The following is a 19,137-nucleotide window of genomic DNA, read 5'->3' as shown; positions in this document are numbered from 1 at the left end:
TGGCTAGGAGAACAGGAAAGAGAAAAACACCTAATGGGCCAAAAATAACTGGGTTACTCTGCGCAGTGTTGTGATACCTACCGGGTTTCATCCAGGGTTCCCAGCTCCTAACTCCCACAGCCAGTCTTTTGCTCCAGGCTTTTGTTATCATGTTGGGTGTGTCTGGCCTCGAGGACTCTGACCTTTTTCTGCCCTCCTTCCACTCTCAGGGTCCCCTGCCTTCTGGCTGTGGGTCTTAAGACCCTCCCATCAGAGAGTCCCACCCTATACTCTAGAGGAAGGCAAGCTCCAGAGGAGGGCTCTGTGAGCTTCGGGACAGCTGAACATGTGAGGTTCCTGCAGGGTGGTGCCCAGGGAGGGCATGAAAGCGCCGCACCCTTCCCCCACACCTCACCATAGCATTTCCTCATCTGTATCCTTTGCAATATCTTTTACAAAAAAACAGTAAAAGTAAGTAAGCGTTTCCCTGAGTTCTGTGAGCTGTTCCAACAAATTAACTGAACCCAAAAGGGGGTCATGGGCACCTCAAATTGAAGCTGGTTGGTCAGAAGTTCCAGAGGCCCAGACTTACAGACTGATGTCGGGGGTGGGGGATTGAGGGCTCTTGGGGACTGAGCCTCCCTTAACCTACGGGCTCTGACACTGTCTCCAGGTAGACGGTGCTGGAACAATTACAGGGCACCCTGCTGGTGTCTGCTGCTTGGTGTGTGGGGAAAAAAAACCCCACACATTTGGTCACAAAAATCTTCTATATTTATGTGTGCTGTGGTACAAAAGTAGAGGAAAAACAGTTTTCTGTACACATTCTGCATGGAAATTCCTTTTGACGGATTTACTATTTATGAAGCCAGAATCTCCTCATGTCTGAATGAGTAGCCACTACATACTCTATTTCTTTCAGGTCAAAAGGGTAGAATCCACTAATCAGTTTCCCCAAGATGAAATTTCAGAAAAAAAGAGAAAGAAGGTAATGAAAATTCAACAAATTTAAAACATGAATAAATTCCTGTGGCTCTGAGGATAACCAAGCAATAATTGTCTTCATTCTCCTAATTATAGGTTTGAAAAAAAAGGAACTTCACAAGGCAGATTCCCCCGAAGACTTGTTCTATTATGCTAGCATAGGCCTCAGGTAAAGACAACCTCTTCCTGACAATCATCTTCCTCAAATGCCTGTTTTAGGAAAGATGAAAGAAAACACATGTTCAAAATACACTGTCACAAAGGATAAGTGACAATCTTCAGTATCCCGGTCCAGAAATTAGGACTGTGTACTCTACTCTTACTTTAAGTTTTCAGTATCCATATCACAATATTAACTCATAAAAGCTCTTGGTGAACCAGACCACTGTCCTGTAAAATATACACCTTATTTTCTATTTAAATAAATAAAGTGAACAACACACACAAAAAAAACAAAATAAAAAAATAAAGAAAGCAAAAGATAAAAAAGATTTAAAAAACAACAACAAAAATAAAGTTTGTCTTCATTTTAAGATTTAAACCTATTTGAAAACAACGTTATCAAGATTATTTTTAATTACCCAGTGAGTTTTTCTGGAGACAGAGAACATTTTAAGAACATTTTTAGAGTATTTTTCTAAAGACAGAGCAAAACTTGAAAGCTTTTCTTTTTTTTCCTTTTGAGACGGAGTCTTGCTCTGTCAACCACGCTGGAGTGCAGTGGTGTGTTCTCGGCTCACTGCAACCTCCACATCCTGGATTCAAGCAATTCTCCTGCCTCAGCCTCCCAAGTAGCTGGGACTACAGGCACCGGCCACCACGCCCAACTAATTTTTGTATTTTTAGCAGAGATGGAGTTTCACCGTGTTAGCCAGGATGGTCTCGATCTCCTGACCTTGTGATCCGCCCGCCTCGGCCTCCCAAAGTGCTGGGATTACAGGTGGGAGCCACCGCACTTGGCCAAAATCTTTTCTTTAATATATGTGACAATGCACATACGTTTTATCCATAAACCCTTTTCTGAATATATGTCAGCTTTCTGTTTACTCCAGAGTACCGGCCATAATGTGCTCAAACTCTTTGTGTCAAGGCTACAGAAACCCTCTTATGAGGAAACAACATCCAGAGACAAGCCAGGCAAAGAAACCTGAGTACTCAGACACCAGGAGCAACTGAACAACCAGGAACTCCCTGGAATCCAGCCAATATACACACCTCATTGTCCGCTGTTTTTAAGTAGGACACTGCTCACTGGCAGAAGAGCCAACCTGTACCTCACAATTTTTTCCATGCCTATTACCTGGTCTTCTCAAGTCAACAAGTGCTCTCGCCTCCACTACATACATTTACAAGTTTAATGTATTTTTGGTGCTATTTTGTAAAGGGAAACAGTTGTACAGAGTTCAAGTAGTGACAAGTGTAATATCCTATGAAGCTACTGAAATGGTTCATCTTATAAAAGCAAACACAATCTCCCCAAAAATCATCATTAACCACATGGAGCCGTCACATGGCTGAGTCTCTCCAAGTATACTCAGCATCTGACAATCTACTGCGATCTCATGACTGATCTCCTTCTTAAACTATGATATTCTCAAAACCAGGACCTCTTTCAAAACAATGATATTCTGCCTCAGCCTCAAAGACTAATTTATTCCAAACCAAAGAAATGAAGAAAATAGGCATATCCCTCCTCAGAAGGATGAGAAGGGACTAAGAAACTCAAAAGGTCACCTACACCTAATATGACTAAGATACTGACAAAAGATCGTCACGTGAGCCATAGCGTCACTCCCCACCTGGAAGTCAAGCAGCCATGTTAAGAGGAAGAACACAGGCTCCCACGGCAGACGGGCTCCACTCTGCATTTACTAATGTGGGTCCTTGACCCAGCCACTCTCCTCTCTAGCTTGCTTTTTATGTGGGCTAAGATGCCTCAAGATGATCAAAAAGTAATACCAGAGAGCTAAAAAAAGATGATAGGGGCCTGAAAAGAACTCTAAATGTGTAAAGGGGACTGCAACAACTGTGCTGCTAGGTGCTCTACATTTTTTTTTTCTTTTTTGAGACAGAGTCTCTCTCTGTAGCCCAGGCTGGAGTGCAGTGGCACGATCTCGGCTCACTGCGACCTCCACCTCCTGAGTTCAAGTGATTCTCCTGCCTCAGCCTCCTGAGTAGATGGGACTACAGGTACGTGCCACCATGCCCAGCTAATTTTTGTGTTTATAGTACAGATGGGGTTTCTCCTTGTTGGCCAGGCTGCTCTTGAACTCCTCACCTCAGGTGATCCGTCCACCTTGGCCTCCCAAAGTGCTGGGAGTACAGGCAAGAGCCACCACATCCGGCCTTTTTTTTTTTTTCCAACAACAAAAAAAATGAAAGTTATGAATTTTGGATGATATCTTCAACTAATTCAATGTTATTACAAACTCTGCAGGCTGCCACTGTTTGATCTAAAACTTGGAGCCATGTTCAAGCCGTGGGCGTCTAGTCTGTAATGGCTGCTCTCACAAAGCTCTTAGCAGAGCATCCACCAGACAGTATCACAAATACAACTCAAAATGTTACCAACTTTCAACAAATCCAAAGTTGGTTGATCGATGGGTTTTCTAAAGGCACAGGAATGGCAGAAATAAAAGCAAGGAGGGGTTGAAAAGTTAATCAACCAGTAAGACACAGCATAACAAAGCACATAATTCTTGAAGTATTTTTTGCCTTTGAGGATATGCTTTACAGAGAAGAAAGTGCACATTCCTTGGAGATGTTTTGCTAGGATGTAAAGCATTTAAATATCCAAACAAAACCGGTTTGACAGTTTCCCGAGTTGCAGTTTTATTATGCTGAACCATAAACTAAAGAATATCTTACTTTCCTCATCAAAAAAACCCAGAAAATTGTTAACATGATAGTGAGAGGTTATCATTTAGGGAGACTGTATTAATAGAAAATAGTGGATTTGTGTCTCTTTTTTCCCCTCTTAATCAAGCACAATTTCTACTTTAGATATAGGAAGGAGCAGCTATTCTTTAAAATTCAACCTACAAGTTTTCTCATATTACTGTTTTTCTGAATTTCAAAGATGCTATAATTTCTTTTTAAACTGTTATTTCCAATTACATAAACAGCACAGATACATTCTCTGTTATAGATGTAAGGAATTAAACTGACTCATAATGATCCAGATAATCACTAATACCATTTTGGTATATTTCCTTCTTCTCAGTGATTCCAACACTTACTTGGGCAAGTTACTTTTCCATAGCTCACTTTCCTCATATGTAAGATAGAGATAACAATAGTATCTACCTCACAAAATTGACATGAGCGTTAACACACACCAAGTACTATATTGGTAACTTTGTCATTGGTACACTTTTTAAAAGAAATTGGGATCATGGTATATACACAACTTTGTATCTGGCTTGTTACACTCAGTACTTTATCATGAATATCTTTTATAATAATAAAAGACTCAGACAATGTTTTGAATAGCTTACACCATAATTTATTCTTTTACTCTATATTTAGTTTGTCTCCACCTTTTTTTTTCTATTTCAAACAAAAAATATTGCCACTGTTATGCTACTGGTACCACCACAAATGTTCTAAAACACACTAAAAGCACCTCTAAAATATATAGCTGGATTTGGACTCTGACTTAGTTCAAAAGATTACATGCCTCAAGAATTTTCTTTTGCTTCACAGGGGACTCTTTTTTCCTTCCAGTCAGGGTCTCACTGTTGCCCAGGCTGAATGGAGTACAGTGGCACAGTCAGGGTCTCACTGTTGCCCAGGCTGAATGGAGTACAGTGCTTCCAGTCAGGGTCTCACTCTGTTGCCCAGGCTGAATGGAGTACAGTGGCACAGTCATGGCTCACTACAGCCTCAAACTCCTGGCTACGATAGGGGATCGGTCAGGGTGGTGGGAAAAGTTATAAAAAGTTATAGGGAAAGACGCAAACCTTCTTGGAAGGCCAGGAGGTTTTGCAAAGCTGAAGGCAGCTAATTCTCTTACCCTGAGGCAGAAGGTGAGAAGTAGATGCAAGGGCATGGAGGGGAGTTTATCTAGATAAGTTTATTTACTTATGTTGTCCGGAAACTGATCTTAGATCTTCCGCACACAAGACTGCTCCCTGCAAGGGGGGACAACAATGTTAATTACCCACAGATTGTGTTGGCTCCAGGCCTTTGTCATTAAATCTGTACTAAATATATACAAGCAGCTCTGGCTTATCAGGACTGCACGGTCTCTTCGGCCCCTAGTGCCAGCAGTACCCTAGCCACACTTATATGAAATACCTGCATCTGCATATTCATTTCATCTGTTGCTCGGCCAGGGTCCGCAGGACAGACTCAGCAGGGCTCAAGCAATCCTCCCACCTCAACCTCCCAAAGAGCTGTGACTACAGGCGTGTACACCAATCCCAGCTAATTTTTTTTTTTTTTGTAGACACAGGGGGTCTCACTATGTTGCCCAGGCTGGTCTTGAACTCGTGTCCTCAAGCAATCCTCCCACCTTGACTTCACAAAATGTTGGGATTATAGTTGTGAGCCACTGCAACTGGCCAAAAGGGGAGTCTTCTATCAGCTGAGAAGAAACTGAAGGAACAAAGGAGAGAATGGGGTGGGGGGTGAGGTACTCTGAGCTTTTCTGGCCTTGAAGCACAAATTATGCATAGGTGAACTGGAAAAATCCCTTTTCAGCCTCTTTGGCCAGCCCTAAACCATGTCCCTTGAAAGCCCAGGTCCTCTGAGCAGGGCACCTCCAGAAGGAGAACTGAGTAATGAACAAGAGAGGCCATGTGAAGGCACAGGTCAGGGCCTTCTATCCCCGAGGGGTACTTAGTAAGACCAACACAGCTTCCAAAAGCCTACATCTGTATCCTGATTTTACCTCACATGAACATAGAGGAAGATGAATGGCAGATTAGATCAGAAGCTTCTGTAGCTCATTACACCATGTATCAAAGTATGTTTTGTGTCCAGGCCAAAGGCCAACCATGCCTACATGCATCAAATATATAATTCAGGTTCTGTTTATACTTCCATAATGAAAGACAATTATGTGTTAAGATAGATCCAGAGACTACATCCTATGAAGGGATATGAAACCCTTAGATCTTTTCTCTGAACAAATACGAAATTAAAATGTGCTTCCTACTGGGGCATAATCCGCTTCTTATTACTATGACAAAAGCATATTCCATCACATTAGAGTGGCAAAAGCACTCAGCTAAGACCCAGAATAAATGAGGCTGTGGTTGCTTCTTCCCCATTAACTTGCCGGGCTATAATGAACATGTCCACCTCTCTGAGAGTCACGTCAATGTAAAATACTAATGCCTGCACTATTTAAATTAATGAATTATGCATTTGAAGAAGGATAATATGCACGTAAAAGTGCTTTAACAATTACAAAGCAGTTCACAGATACAGGTTACTATTATGGCTCCAAAAGTCATAGTCTAAACTTTTTAACAATGTTAATTACCTTTCTGAAAAATGATTATAGTTATATTACATGGGATTGATGTTATGACCTCTCATGCTGTCATAGTTTACTTTCATGGCAAATTCCTTTCGTAATGTGTCCTGCTGATTAACCTGCTTTCTAAAAGAAAAATAAGTATTAACACAAAGGCAAAATCTTTATTAACTGATCAATAGAAGTAGATTTTGAGGTCGGTTAATAATACTTAGGTTGTTTTTGGGCCCGGTGGCTCATGCCTGTAATCCCAGCACTTGGGGAGGCCAAGGCAGGCAGATCACGAGGTCAGGAGATGGAGACCATCCTGGCTAACATGGTGAAACCCCATCTCTACTAAAAATACAAAAAAATTAGCCAGGCATGGTGGCGGGCTGAGGCAGGAGAATGGTGTGAACCCGGGAGGCGGAGCTTGCAGTGAGCCGAGATCACGCCACTGCACTCCAGCCTGGGCAACAGAGCCAGACTCAGTCTAAAAATAATAATAATAATAATAATAATACTTAAGTTGTTTTTCCATTCAATTGGAAGAATTAGATTCATGGGGAGAAAAAAGAGCTTTATCTCTAATTTCTAAGATTCAAATCTGAAGATCTTTACAAAACACACTCCATTTGATTACAAGAGAAATTTAAGTATATTTCAAATCAGACAAACACTTGAAAATTGAAATCAGAATATGTACTTGAAAATACACAGGCAGATAGCGGTTTGACTAAATTGGTAAGTAGAGAACGAATAGAGGCTAGAAAAAATGAATGAAGAAAAGCAAACTGTCTTAGAAAAAGGTAACTGAAAATCCTGACAATAATTTTTGCATTCCTAAAAAAGTTTGTATGATAAAAAAAATTCTGTAACTATTTTATCACTGGCTTCTATTGTAATTTTGAGTTCATAAGGGAAATCATAGGTTTCTATGATATGAATCATGTTTCCATCAATTTAATTAATCATCTAACATTTACTAAGGACTCACTCTGTGTGCCTGGCACTTAGCTGGGTACTGGAGAGGGAACGGTAAACAAATTATGTTCTCTGTACTCACAGGGCTTCATTTATTTTATTTTATTTTTTTTTTCAAAGTCTCACTCTGTCACTGGAGTGCAATGGCGCGATCTTGGCTCACTGCAACCTCTGCCTCCCAGGTTCAAGTGATTCTCCTGCCTCAGCCTCCCGAGTAGCTGGGACTACAGGCATGTACCACCATGCCCAGCTAATTTTTTATTTTTAGTAGAGACGGGGTTTCACCACGTTGGCCAGGCAGGTCTCAAACTCCTGACCTCAGGTGATCCACCCGCCTCAGCCTCCCAAAGTGCTGGCATTACAGGTGTGAGCCACCACCATCAGCCTTGGCTTTATTTTTGATGGAAACTCATAATCGGGTAGTTCATGAGCCATACCACCATGGAAGGCTGGGCTTAGGAATTCCAATATTCTTCCTGTTCTGGCATGCTCTCTCCATTTCATTTTCAGCCCAGGTCACAAAAGAAAAATTACTTAAGTATACAATCAATCTAAGAGAATTTTGAAGTTCATACATATTGAAGTATATCGCAAAAACAATTCTCATGTCATTGTAGTTCCACTGATAGCACTGAACATAAATGATGAAGGAGCCAGAAAAGCTGCCCCTGCTTTGAAGCTGTCCTGTAACTCAACAATTGGATGAGTCACATTGAATTGCTTTCTTCACAGAGGTCTTTAGTCATGAGCGCAATCACCGTTTTGTACTCCATTACTGTCCTGGAATCCCATAATTCCATTATCTTGGTTAATTTGTTAACTATGAGGAAACATTTTAAGTGGTCCATTTTCGAGGCATGATAATCTAAGTACTGGTATCCAGCCCGTGGACAGGACAAACTGCATGGCTCATGCACCTAGAAAGTCACGAGAAGCAAATGGGATGTAGAGGAGGGGTCAGCCCATAAAAGGGAAGAAAATTTCGTTATTGGGAAATTGAAACTTAAGCCAGGAAGGGGATGGGGTATAACCTTATAAGGGGGATAATAAAACTCAGGCGACGTCCGGGAAGATTGTAACCCCATAGTACTTGATCAATGAGGAACTGGGGAGGGGACTTGCATGCTAGGAGATAAATTACCTGCTGAAACTGCCCCAGGTGTGCCTCCTACCAGACACCCCATCTCGCAAGACCACCATTAAAAGTCTCACTTCTGCTGTTCTTCGTGTCTCCGAGTCCATTCTTTGGGTTTAGATGGGTGAGTGTGTTTTTCACATTAACTAGCTTTTAAATAAAAACTGGTGATAAAATACTTAGAAAAAAATATTACATTGGTCATTTGATTCACTGGGACCTTGACTTCCATAGTTCCTTTGAAGTGAAAAGTTGGACCCCACACCCAGCAGCCCAGATAGCATAAATGTATCATATTAAGATGTGGAATGAATTACTGCCATAAAAGACTAGCTGCATAAAGACAAAAATACAATGCAATTAAATCTACTCAAAGAGGCAGACTTTTATATCCCTTTTAATTGATGACTAAAAGTTCTTTACTGCAGTCCAGATCTAGATCATACAAATTGCTTCTTCTGCTTCTATCTAAAATAAATGTGTTGACATTCAAAGAATAAATTCTGCTTTTTTTTTTGGAAGATGGAGTCCTGCTCTGTCATCCAGGCTGGAGTGCAGTGGCGCCATCTTAGCTCACTGTAACCTCCACCTCCCGGGTTCAAGCCATTCTCCCACCTCAGCCTCCCAAGTAGCTGGGATTACAGGCACCCGCCACCACGCCTGACTAATTTTTTGTATTTTTAGTGGAGATGGGGTTTCGCAATGTTGGCCAGGTTGGTCTTGAACTCCTGACCTCAAGTGATCCGCCTGCTTCACCCTCCCAAAGTGCTGGGATTACATGTATGAGCCACTGCGTCTGGCCAGGGCCTGCTCTTAAAAAATAAACAAGTTATTGGCCAGGCGTGGTGCCTCACACCTGTAATCCCAGCACTTTGGGTGGCCCACACGGGCAGATCACAAGGTCAGGAGATCGAGACCATCCTGGTTAACATAGTGAAACCCCATCTCTACTAAAAATACAAAAAAATTAGCCAGGCATGGTGGTGGGCACCTGTAGTCCCAGCTACCTGGGAGGCTGAGGCAGGAGAATGGCATGAACCCAGGAGGCAGAGCTTGCAGTGAGCCGAGATTGCACCACTGCACTCCAGCCTGGTGACAGAGTGAGACTCTGTCTCCAAAAAAAAAAAAAGAAACATGTTATTAAGACAGGCCTTTGTGCAACAGCCATTCCACTAAGTAGAGAGGACTGAGCAATGCAGCCTTGTGCACGTGGATACATAACCATGCTAATATTAGATGTGACTTAGTTTTCTTGGGCCTTGTTGACATCAGGAAGCCCCTATCTGTAACTTGAAAACATTCTAAATCAGTTTTCCTCAAGAATCACTTGGGGAATTTGCTCAAATGCAGATTTTTAGACACTATTCCCTTACATTCTTAATTCACAAAGTTTAGGATATGTCTTTAGAGTAAGTATAGTATTTTTAACAACATTTCCTAAATGATTTCTGTGACCCTCAGACCACACTTTAGGAAACACTGCTACCTGGTCCTGATGATGAAAATTATGATCCCTGTGCCAGGCACGGTGGCTCATGCTTGTAATCCCAGCACTTTGGGAGGCTGAGGCAGGTGGATCACCCGAGGTCGGGAGTTCAAGACCAGCCTGATCAACATGGAGAAACCCCATCTCTACTAAAAAAAAAAATACAAAATTAGCCAGGTGTGGTGGTGCCTGCCTGTAATACCAGCTACCTGGGAGGCTGAGGCAGGAGAATCGCTTGAACCCAGGAGGTGGAGATTGCGGTGAGCCGAGATTGCGCCATTGCCCTCCAGCCTGGGCAACAAGAGCAAAACTCTGTTTCCGAAAAAAAAAAAATTACAATCCCTGAAAAAAACAGAAGTGTTTAATTATTAGGAAAATCAGAAAGGTTTGTTTTAATGTAGAGTCATTCATAACTTGGACTTTAGGTTAACTAAAATGATAATTATAATATTTCATTTGTATGTTCATAAAAAGGCAGTATGAACTTTCTCTACAGAATTTTATTCCACAATGATAGTAACAAGCCATTAATCACTTTAAAAGGCAAGGAAAATCAGTTAAATGCATGAGAGGTAGTTTTAAATACAGTGCTTAGGCCAGACACAGTGGCTCACGCCAATAATCCCAGCATTTTGGGAGGCTAAAGTGCACCCACGACTTGAGCCAGGAATTCAAAGCCCAGCCTGGGCAACACGGCGAAACCTCATCTCTACTAAAAAATTTAAAACCTGGCCAGGAGCGGTGGCAAGTGCCTGCAGTCCCAGCTCCTCAGGAGGCTGAGGTGGGAGGATCACCTGAGCCCAGGAAGTCGAGGCTGCAGCGAGCCATAATTGCATCACTGCACTCCAGCCTGGGTGACAGCAGTGAGACCCTGTCTCTAATAAATAAAAATATAAAAATAAATAAATATCGTGCTTGAATCAAAAGTCATTTATTTTCCTGGAATGATCTACACTGTGTACAGGCAATCAATAAACCCACTCTTGGAAATTTAACGTGGTTAAAACATACTCCTCTAAAGAAGAAACAGTTCTCCTTCTCAATACCTGCCTTGTGTGCCATGCAGTCAGTAAAACTGTGCCTGAGCACAGTCACAAGAGAATGGCCTGAATGACACCGGTACACCCAGAGACAGCCGTGGGCAAAATAATCAACAGATGGCAACCCCCATTCTCCCCACCCTCAGCCTCCTCATCCCTCTGATTTAATAATGGATAATGCAATCTTCCTTCAACATTTCACCAGAGAACTTCTGGGGGCAATTCCTTTAGTCAAAGAGAAAAAAGACAACAGACATAGAACATTCCACCCACGCTGCAACTGGACCTCCTCACCTCCAGCAACCCTCATCCCCACTCCCCGGCACTCGCCCATTCTCATGGCCACATGGAAGGCTTTTGCATGACAGCAGGTAGGAGGCCTCACCAGCCTCCGACCCTTCTGTGTTCTCCAAGCTCTCAGCTTCCTCCAGGCCTCGGCTCCTCCCTTGGCTTGATGAGGCCTGGGGGGCTCTCATTAAACATTCTTGTGCCCTAACCCTCCGTCACACCAAGCCCACAGACATCTCCACTGCTTCACTCCAGGAGTTTGTTAGCGTTCCACCTACAAAAGTTTCACAACCACACGGCAGGCATCGCTACTCTTTCATGGCCTCCAACTTCACATCTTGGCCCCTAACTCCTCAGCACTCAGCCCACGCACCTTTGCGATGCTGCTTCTTCTCCCTGATGAGACAGCAGAGCACAGAGATCAAGAGGGCTGGCTCTCCTGTCAAAGAAAGCCTGGCACCATCCTAGCAAGCTCTGTCACCTTCGGCTAATCACCCCATCTCTCTAAACCTGCTTCCTGACCCATACGATGGGAATAGCAGAAACTTTCTCATAGGATAACTGTGAGGGTTCAATGAGAATATAAAGTGTCTAGTGAACTGCTTGGTACACAATAAGGGCTCAATAAATGATTCTGCTGTTATTCTTTCCAATGATGTTTTTTCCAAACCCTTTAGCGCCTCTCTTAAAATTACCCTGTACAGGCACAGGCTCACACCTGTAAATTGTGGCACTCTGGGAGGCTGAGGCAGGAGGACTGCTTGAGGTCAAGAGGTAAAGGCTGCAATGAGCTACAATCTTCCTCTACACGCCAGCCTGGGCTACAGAGCAAGATGCTGTCTAAAATAAAATTAAATTTAAATTTAAAAATTATCCTCTACATATATCATAGTTCTCACTACCAGTAATTAATTTTGTCTCCCGCTTGCCAAAATATTTGAGACTATCCAGCTTGAAATACCTTAATTCCTTGCCAATCTCCGTGAAGTTCTCTCCATGTGCCCCCATTTTTATCTCCCACTAAAGTCGAATCTCCCACCTCTGCTCTGATCCTGCCCCCTGGGCATGGCTCCATCAATTGCCATCTATCTCTGAGATGTTTAGGCCCTTCCTCTCTACTTTTCCATCTTTCCCTTAACCTAAAAATGTGCTTCAATGTCTCTCCCTGACAACCACACAAATCCCGTAACACACACTCCACTCTAGGTGCCACTTTCTCTTCCGGCTTTCTCAGCCAGGCTTCTACGGAGCACAGGCCGCACACTGTGAACCTCTCCACTCCCACCCCCAAACCACACTGGCATGGACCTCCAAAGGCCCCCCAGTTGCCAAGTCCAGGGCACACCCTCGGTCCTCCCTCTGGACCTCTCTGCTCCACCGGACACTGTTGGCCATCTGCTCCCTCTTGCTCTCTGAGTTTCTCTCTCCATCTCACAGCCTCTAAATGCTCTCTCTCTCCTCCGTGGGCTGCTCCTCCCTTGCCTACGCTTGGACTCGCTGCTTCTCAGCCATCCTACTGCCCTGGGCAGTCTCATTCCCTGTAGTCTTAACTGTCAGGTATACACTGACCACCAACAAATCGACCTGCTTAACCCTGATCTCTCCTGCAAACTGCACAGCTGCAGACCTAACCGCCAGCTGGACGGATCCATAGGCATCTCAAAATCTACATGGCCAAAATGTACCACATCCTTAGATCCCACCGTCCCAAACCTACACAAAGGGCACCTGTACCCATTCAGCCTCCAAGCCAGAAACTTGGAATTACCTAGATCTCTCCCTCTCCTGCCCGCAAAAAATGCATGCTTACCGAGCAGAAATGAAGAGCATGATGAAGCCGCCTGGGTGGAAGGGCAATTGATTCAGACCTTCAATAACAAGTGGAGCTGAACCTACAAAAATGCAGGCAAAGGCCTTCCCAGGTGTACACACACCCACCCGATGGTAAACTCGGGAACGGCAAGCAGTTTGGCTTGAAGAAGAGGAATACGAGTGAAGGCTACAAAGGCAGGGCAGCCCTGTCATGAAGACCTTGACACCAGGCCGAGTGTTGTGGACCCACAACCTCCCTGCTCTCTAAGTGACTGGCCTAGCTCTACACGATGACATAAGGGAAACAAAACAAAAAAGATAAATGACTGGCCTTGGTCCATCACAGAAATCCTGTCCCCCATGCCAACAACAGGTAAGAAATGGGCACCTGCCCAAACCTGGCCAGTCAGATGTGAGGGGAACACTGCCAGAAGCATTTCTAAGCACATTTTCCTTGTTCCAAAAAGGGACTCTCTTCCTCTGGGTAGCATCCTGCGTGGCCGTGGTGCCTAAAACTGATATAGTCACCGGGCCAACAGCCCGCGAACTCTTCCGACTCCCAGGGCTAAGAAACACAGAGAAATGGTCCTGGAGGCTCCACATGGAGCCTGCCCTAGCCCTGAGCCTGTCCTCTCTCTGGACTGTGTATTCTTTCTTAAGAGAATACATCTTCTTATTGTTTAAAAATAAAAGGAAGGAGATACAGGGATCAGTCATGTTTAGAGAACACTGGATCAAAAAGCTAAACAGATTTCTTTATAGTAGGATTTCTTACAATGTTAATTTAATAACACACATTGTAAAACTTTAAGAATTTCGTTTTTCCAAGGCCCAGTGCAGTGGCTCATGCCTGTAATCCCAGCACTTTGGGAGGCCAAGGTAGGAGGATCACTTGAGCGCAGGAGTTCAAGACCAGCCTGGGCAACATAGTGAGACCTTGTCTCTACAAAAAATTTAAAAATTAGCTGGGTGTGGTGGCACATGCCTATAATCCTATCTACTCGGGAGGCTGAGGTGGGAGGACTGCTTTAGTCCAGGAGGTCAAGGCTACAGTGAGCTATAATTGTGCCACTGCACCCCAGCCTGGGCAACACAGTGAGACCCTGTCTCAAACAAACAACAAAAAAATTTTAGTTTTTTCAGATTTATTTGACCAGCAAACTAGCCTCCCATGCTTCCTCTTCTTTGTTTTTGCAGTGTACCTAAAAGCATCTCCCAGAACTAAGTGTTAATGAATCATAGTTTGGGAAACACTGATTTTTACCAGAAGAGACTAAAAAAGTATATGCCTGGCTGTTATAATGCAGTGATGACACAGTAATATAGGCACAGAAAAAGTGATCGCAGAATCCAAAAGGCACCACTGCCATTCTACTAGGTTCTCACTCAAAATGCCAGATGGGTTTCATGCTATGTGCCAACTGCGTGAATTTTTAATGGCTGCCTGGAATGCTATATTGAGAGGGATTCTGCAGTCACATCCTGGTGCCTTACTTGATTAGTAAAGATTCTCATGAGCACAGAAGGGACAGCTATGACATCATTCAAGTTCATTCTGAGACCTCTGAAGTGACATTAAGTCCTAAGCATATCCTAGAATCATCCCAAAGCTTCCCAAGTCATTTTAATTCTGAATCAGGCCAGACTAATTTTTAATAATTAAAAAGGCAATAAAGTGGTTAAGTGTGTAGACTCCAGAGTTAATAGAGAGAGACATGGGTTTAACTCAGTTCTTTCACTGATTATGTAGCCTGGGCACATCATTTAACCTCACTAAACCTCAGTTTTCCCATCCGCAAAATGACAATAACAGTCCCTACCTCCCATGATAGATGTAAGAATTAAACTGGGTAACGTAATGCAGTGAATACATTTGCAAACAGCCAGTGCAAGAGATGTTAAGTTTAGCTCTACCAATTACTAAGGCATTCACTTCATGCCGTTCACATTATATAACTCCTGTAATACATGTGTTTGTTCACTGTATTCATAGTCATAGATTATGGTGAAATAAGTCAAACTGGGGCCACAGGAATGATTTCGCTGAACCCATTAACAATGCCAACATATGCCTTGCTAAGCAAATGAGGATTAGAAAGCACAGTTTAAAGTGAGTGTCACTGGCCTTTAAGAAGACATAGACATACTGGCCGCGAGCAGTGGCTCACGCCTATAATCCCAGCTCTTTGGGAGGCCAAGGCGGGCGGATCACGAGGTCAGGAGATAGAGATCATACTGGTTAACACGGTGAAACACGGTGAAACCCCGTCTCTACTAAAAATACAAAAATTAGCTGGGCGTGGTGGCGGGCATCTGTAGTCCCAGCTACTTGGGAGGCTGAGGCAGGTGAAGGGCGTGAACCCGGGAGGCGGAGCTTGCAGTGAGGCAAGATGGCGCCACTGCACTCCAGCCTGGGCGACAGAGCAAGACTCCGTCTCAAAAAGAAAAAAGAAAAAAAAAAAGACATAGAATATACAAATCTAACTACTGGGTGATTGTTTTCTGCAATACACAGATTTCATATGTATTTTTTTCAGATCCTTCCATAGAGGAAGTCAAGAAACAATGACCAGTCCAATAGCAACAAGCCTCCCTGACACTCAGAACGAGTTATTGAAATGCCATTTACCACTTTAAAAAAACAAACAGGGCTCATCCTGGAGAAACAGTTAATTCCAGGTATAAGCAGAAGACATTCAGAATGAGCCTGAAACATTTTGTTATACCACATAGCAAGAAAACACTCAAAGACCACAAGGGTTATGTCCAAAGGATGCAAGAGTCAACTAACAAGGGCTCCCACTGGCCAAAGATGGGATAATATAGGCTTCAAAAAAAATATTAACCACAACTTATTGAAACGCATCAAATATGGTCAAATCCATGAATTCATTTTATATATATATATAATATGCGGGGGGGGGAGGGAGAGAGGGAGAGATGGAGTTTTGCTCTTGTTGCCCAGGATGGAGTGCAGTGGTGTGATCTCAGCTCACAACAACCTCCGCCTCCCGGGTTCAAGCAATTGTCCTACCTCAGCCTCCCGAGTAGCTGGGATTACAGGCATCCGCCACCACACCCAACTAATTTTTTGTATTTCTAGTAGAGACGGGTTTCACCATGTTGTACAGGCTGGTCAACAACTCCTAACCTCAGTGACCCACCCGCCTCAGCCTCCCAAAGTGCTGGGATTACAGGCGTGAGCCACCACGCCCAGCAGAATTCATAATAATACTTTTTAAAAACACACAATGGGGGAATTGGTCACCTTCAGAGGATAAGGAACTAACTCACTGTGGAAACTGGTGAAGTGAAGAACCAAGGTTTCATCCAGCTTTTCTACTGAACTGCACCTTTATGTAACCAAAGAGTAGACAAGGGGCAAGAAACAATACTCTTAGTCTAAAAGTATTTAAGTCAATAACTGAAAAATGACAAAATATCACCATCTTGTCACTCCTAATAAATCAATGGATCTAGGTATTGAGTGTCAATAGCTACTAATATCACAAAAGGAAAGAGAACCAGGTACAACATGACTTCTAATAAAAGAGCACACCACTAGCTAAAGTCTCGCCAAAGGAATCAAACAGGAGTTTGAGCAGGCCTCTGGACCCACTGTCAATTTGCAGGACACAGAGCACACAGGGGCACGTTGAACTGCATCACTGACGTGCAATCAGCAAAATCCAGACACAGGACACTCTACAGGACAAATCCTCTAGGTTCTTCAGTAGATAAACTAAAGAAAATAAAAGGATAGAAGGGAAACTTTTTTTTTTTAAGAGACAAGACTAAACTATTATGTCCACTGATGCACACTGGAGTGATAAAACTATAATGACATGCAAGGAAGTGATTCCTATACAGTCAAGATGAGGTTGCTAAGGTGGGAGAGAAGGTGCTGACGTTGGGGTGGAGATACAAAGGGGTGTATCTCTAGGGCATTCTCTCTATAATCATCCATCCATCTATACATTTGTTTGGTGGGATTTTCTGAATCTGCATTTTTTATTTTATAATAAAAAGGTCTGTAAAAAATAAGTGTAAAAGCTACCACTTAACATCTTCCATATCCAAAGCAGGATATTCTTTATTTTACAAATGCTATCACATTGTTCCAAAGAACCTTTGAAAGTATTTACTATATCCTTTTTTCAGATGAAGAGACTTCTCTCTTAAGCAAGCTGCCCACTGTCACAGTTATTAGGGGAGAGCCCAGATTCAAATCCAGACCAATGACAAACTCCAAATCCATTCTCTTCATGCCTATGCTTTACTGATTCCCAGTTATTCATTCTTTTAAATATGTATTGCTTACCTACTAAATCATCCAACTAGGCCTTAAAGACACAGAGGGAAGTTTCCACCTTCATATGGAGTTCAATAACTAATGAAAAGGAAACACCAGGAGCCATCCGAATGAGTATAAAATTACAACTGTGACAACTACCGTGAAGGAGCGGTATATGGCACTATATTCCTACCGTGAAGGAGGGGTATATACCTACTGTGAAGGAGGGGTATATATCTACTGTGAAGGAGGGGTATATGGCACTATATTCCTACCGTGAAGGAGGGGTATATATCTACTGTGAAGGAGTGGTCTACGGCACTATATTCCTACCGTGAAAGAGTGGTATATATCTACTGTGAAGGAGTGGTATATGGCGCTATATACCTACCATGAAGAAGGGGTATATGGCTCTATATACCTACCGTGAAGGAGGGGTATATGGCGCAATATACCTACCATGAAGAAGGGGTATATGATGCTACATACCTACCATGAAGGAGGAGTATATGGTGCTATATACCCACAGTGAAGGAGAGGCATTATGGCGCTATAAGAATATGTAAGTTGAAAAATAGGAAAAGCTTCCCTGCAAAACTGATGACTGAGGTCTAAAGGAAGAGAAGTTAACTAAGCAAAGGGGACAGCAGAGTGCTCAAGGCAGGGGAAACAATATATAAAGTCCCTACAGACAGAAAAAGCCGGGCCCTATGAGGACTGAGGGTGGAGCATGAGGAGTGAGGGTAATGATGACTGGAGGTTAGGCTAGAAAGCTAGGAAGAACAGTAAGTTACTGAAAGTTTTAAACAAACATGTTGCTAAAGAGGAATTTGATTAGGCTTGCATTTTTAAAAGAATCAATGGAAGGGGGAGCCAACATGGAGGGAGAGACCAATGGAAAGGCTGTTACAGTTATCTAGGTGGGACATGATGGTAGCTGAGACTAAGCAGGAAAGACTGAAAGAAGTGGATGAATGCAAGATACTCAAGAGATAAGGGCAGGCACCCCTGAAATCCAACATTCTAAGAGGCCAAGGGAGCAGGATGGCTTGAGTCCAGGAGTTTGAGACCTGCGTGGGCAACACAGAGACCCCATCTCTAGAAAAAACTTTTTTAATTAGCGCGGGTCAGGCACAGTGGCTCACACCTTTAATCCCAGCACTTTCAGAGGCCAAAGCAGATGAATGGCTTGAGCTCAGGAGCTCAAGACCAGCCTGGGCAACATGGTGAAACCCGTCTCAACAAAAAATACAAAAACTAGTCAAGGGTGGTGGCACGCACCCTTAGACCTAGCTACTTGAAAGGCTGAAGTGGGAAGAAGCCAAGATCATGCCACTGCACTCCAGCCTGGGCAACAGAGCCAGATCCTGTCTCAGAAAAATAAAAATAAAAAAAATTAGCTGGGCATGGTGGCACCCATCTGTAGTCCCAGCTATTGGGGGGGTGAGGCATGGAGGATCACAAGAGCCCAGGAGGCCGATGCTGTAGTGAGCCATGACTGTGCCACTGCACTCCAGCCTGGGCAACAGAGTGACACCCTGTCTCAAAAATAAATAAATGAATAAAAAAATAAAATTAACAAAAGAGGTAAAAGGACAGGACTTGACGGAGTGCCTATGGGGTATGAGGAGAAGGAGATGTCAAGAAGGACTCAGTTAAGCTGGGCGCGGT

At 43.3% G+C, this 19,137-nt stretch overlaps 1 protein-coding gene and 1 long non-coding RNA gene across 2 annotated transcripts in view; one reads left to right on the top strand and one right to left on the bottom strand.

Moving 5' to 3' along the window:
- Positions 1-19,137, bottom strand: part of SNX25 (sorting nexin 25) — a 145,061-nt gene that overhangs the window by 115,111 nt on the left and 10,813 nt on the right. The window lies entirely within an intron of this gene.
- On the top strand, positions 12,093-19,024 carry LOC117086216. The gene is made up of 2 exons (XR_004438246.1): positions 12,093-12,126; positions 18,934-19,024. It is a non-coding gene; the product is annotated as an uncharacterized LOC117086216 (long non-coding RNA).

This window comes from Trachypithecus francoisi, unplaced genomic scaffold, assembly GCF_009764315.1.
Source record: "Trachypithecus francoisi isolate TF-2019V2 unplaced genomic scaffold, Tfra_2.0 Lachesis_group1, whole genome shotgun sequence".
Taxonomy (NCBI): domain Eukaryota; kingdom Metazoa; phylum Chordata; class Mammalia; order Primates; family Cercopithecidae; genus Trachypithecus; species Trachypithecus francoisi.
This window is presented reverse-complemented; position numbering and strand designations above follow the sequence as displayed.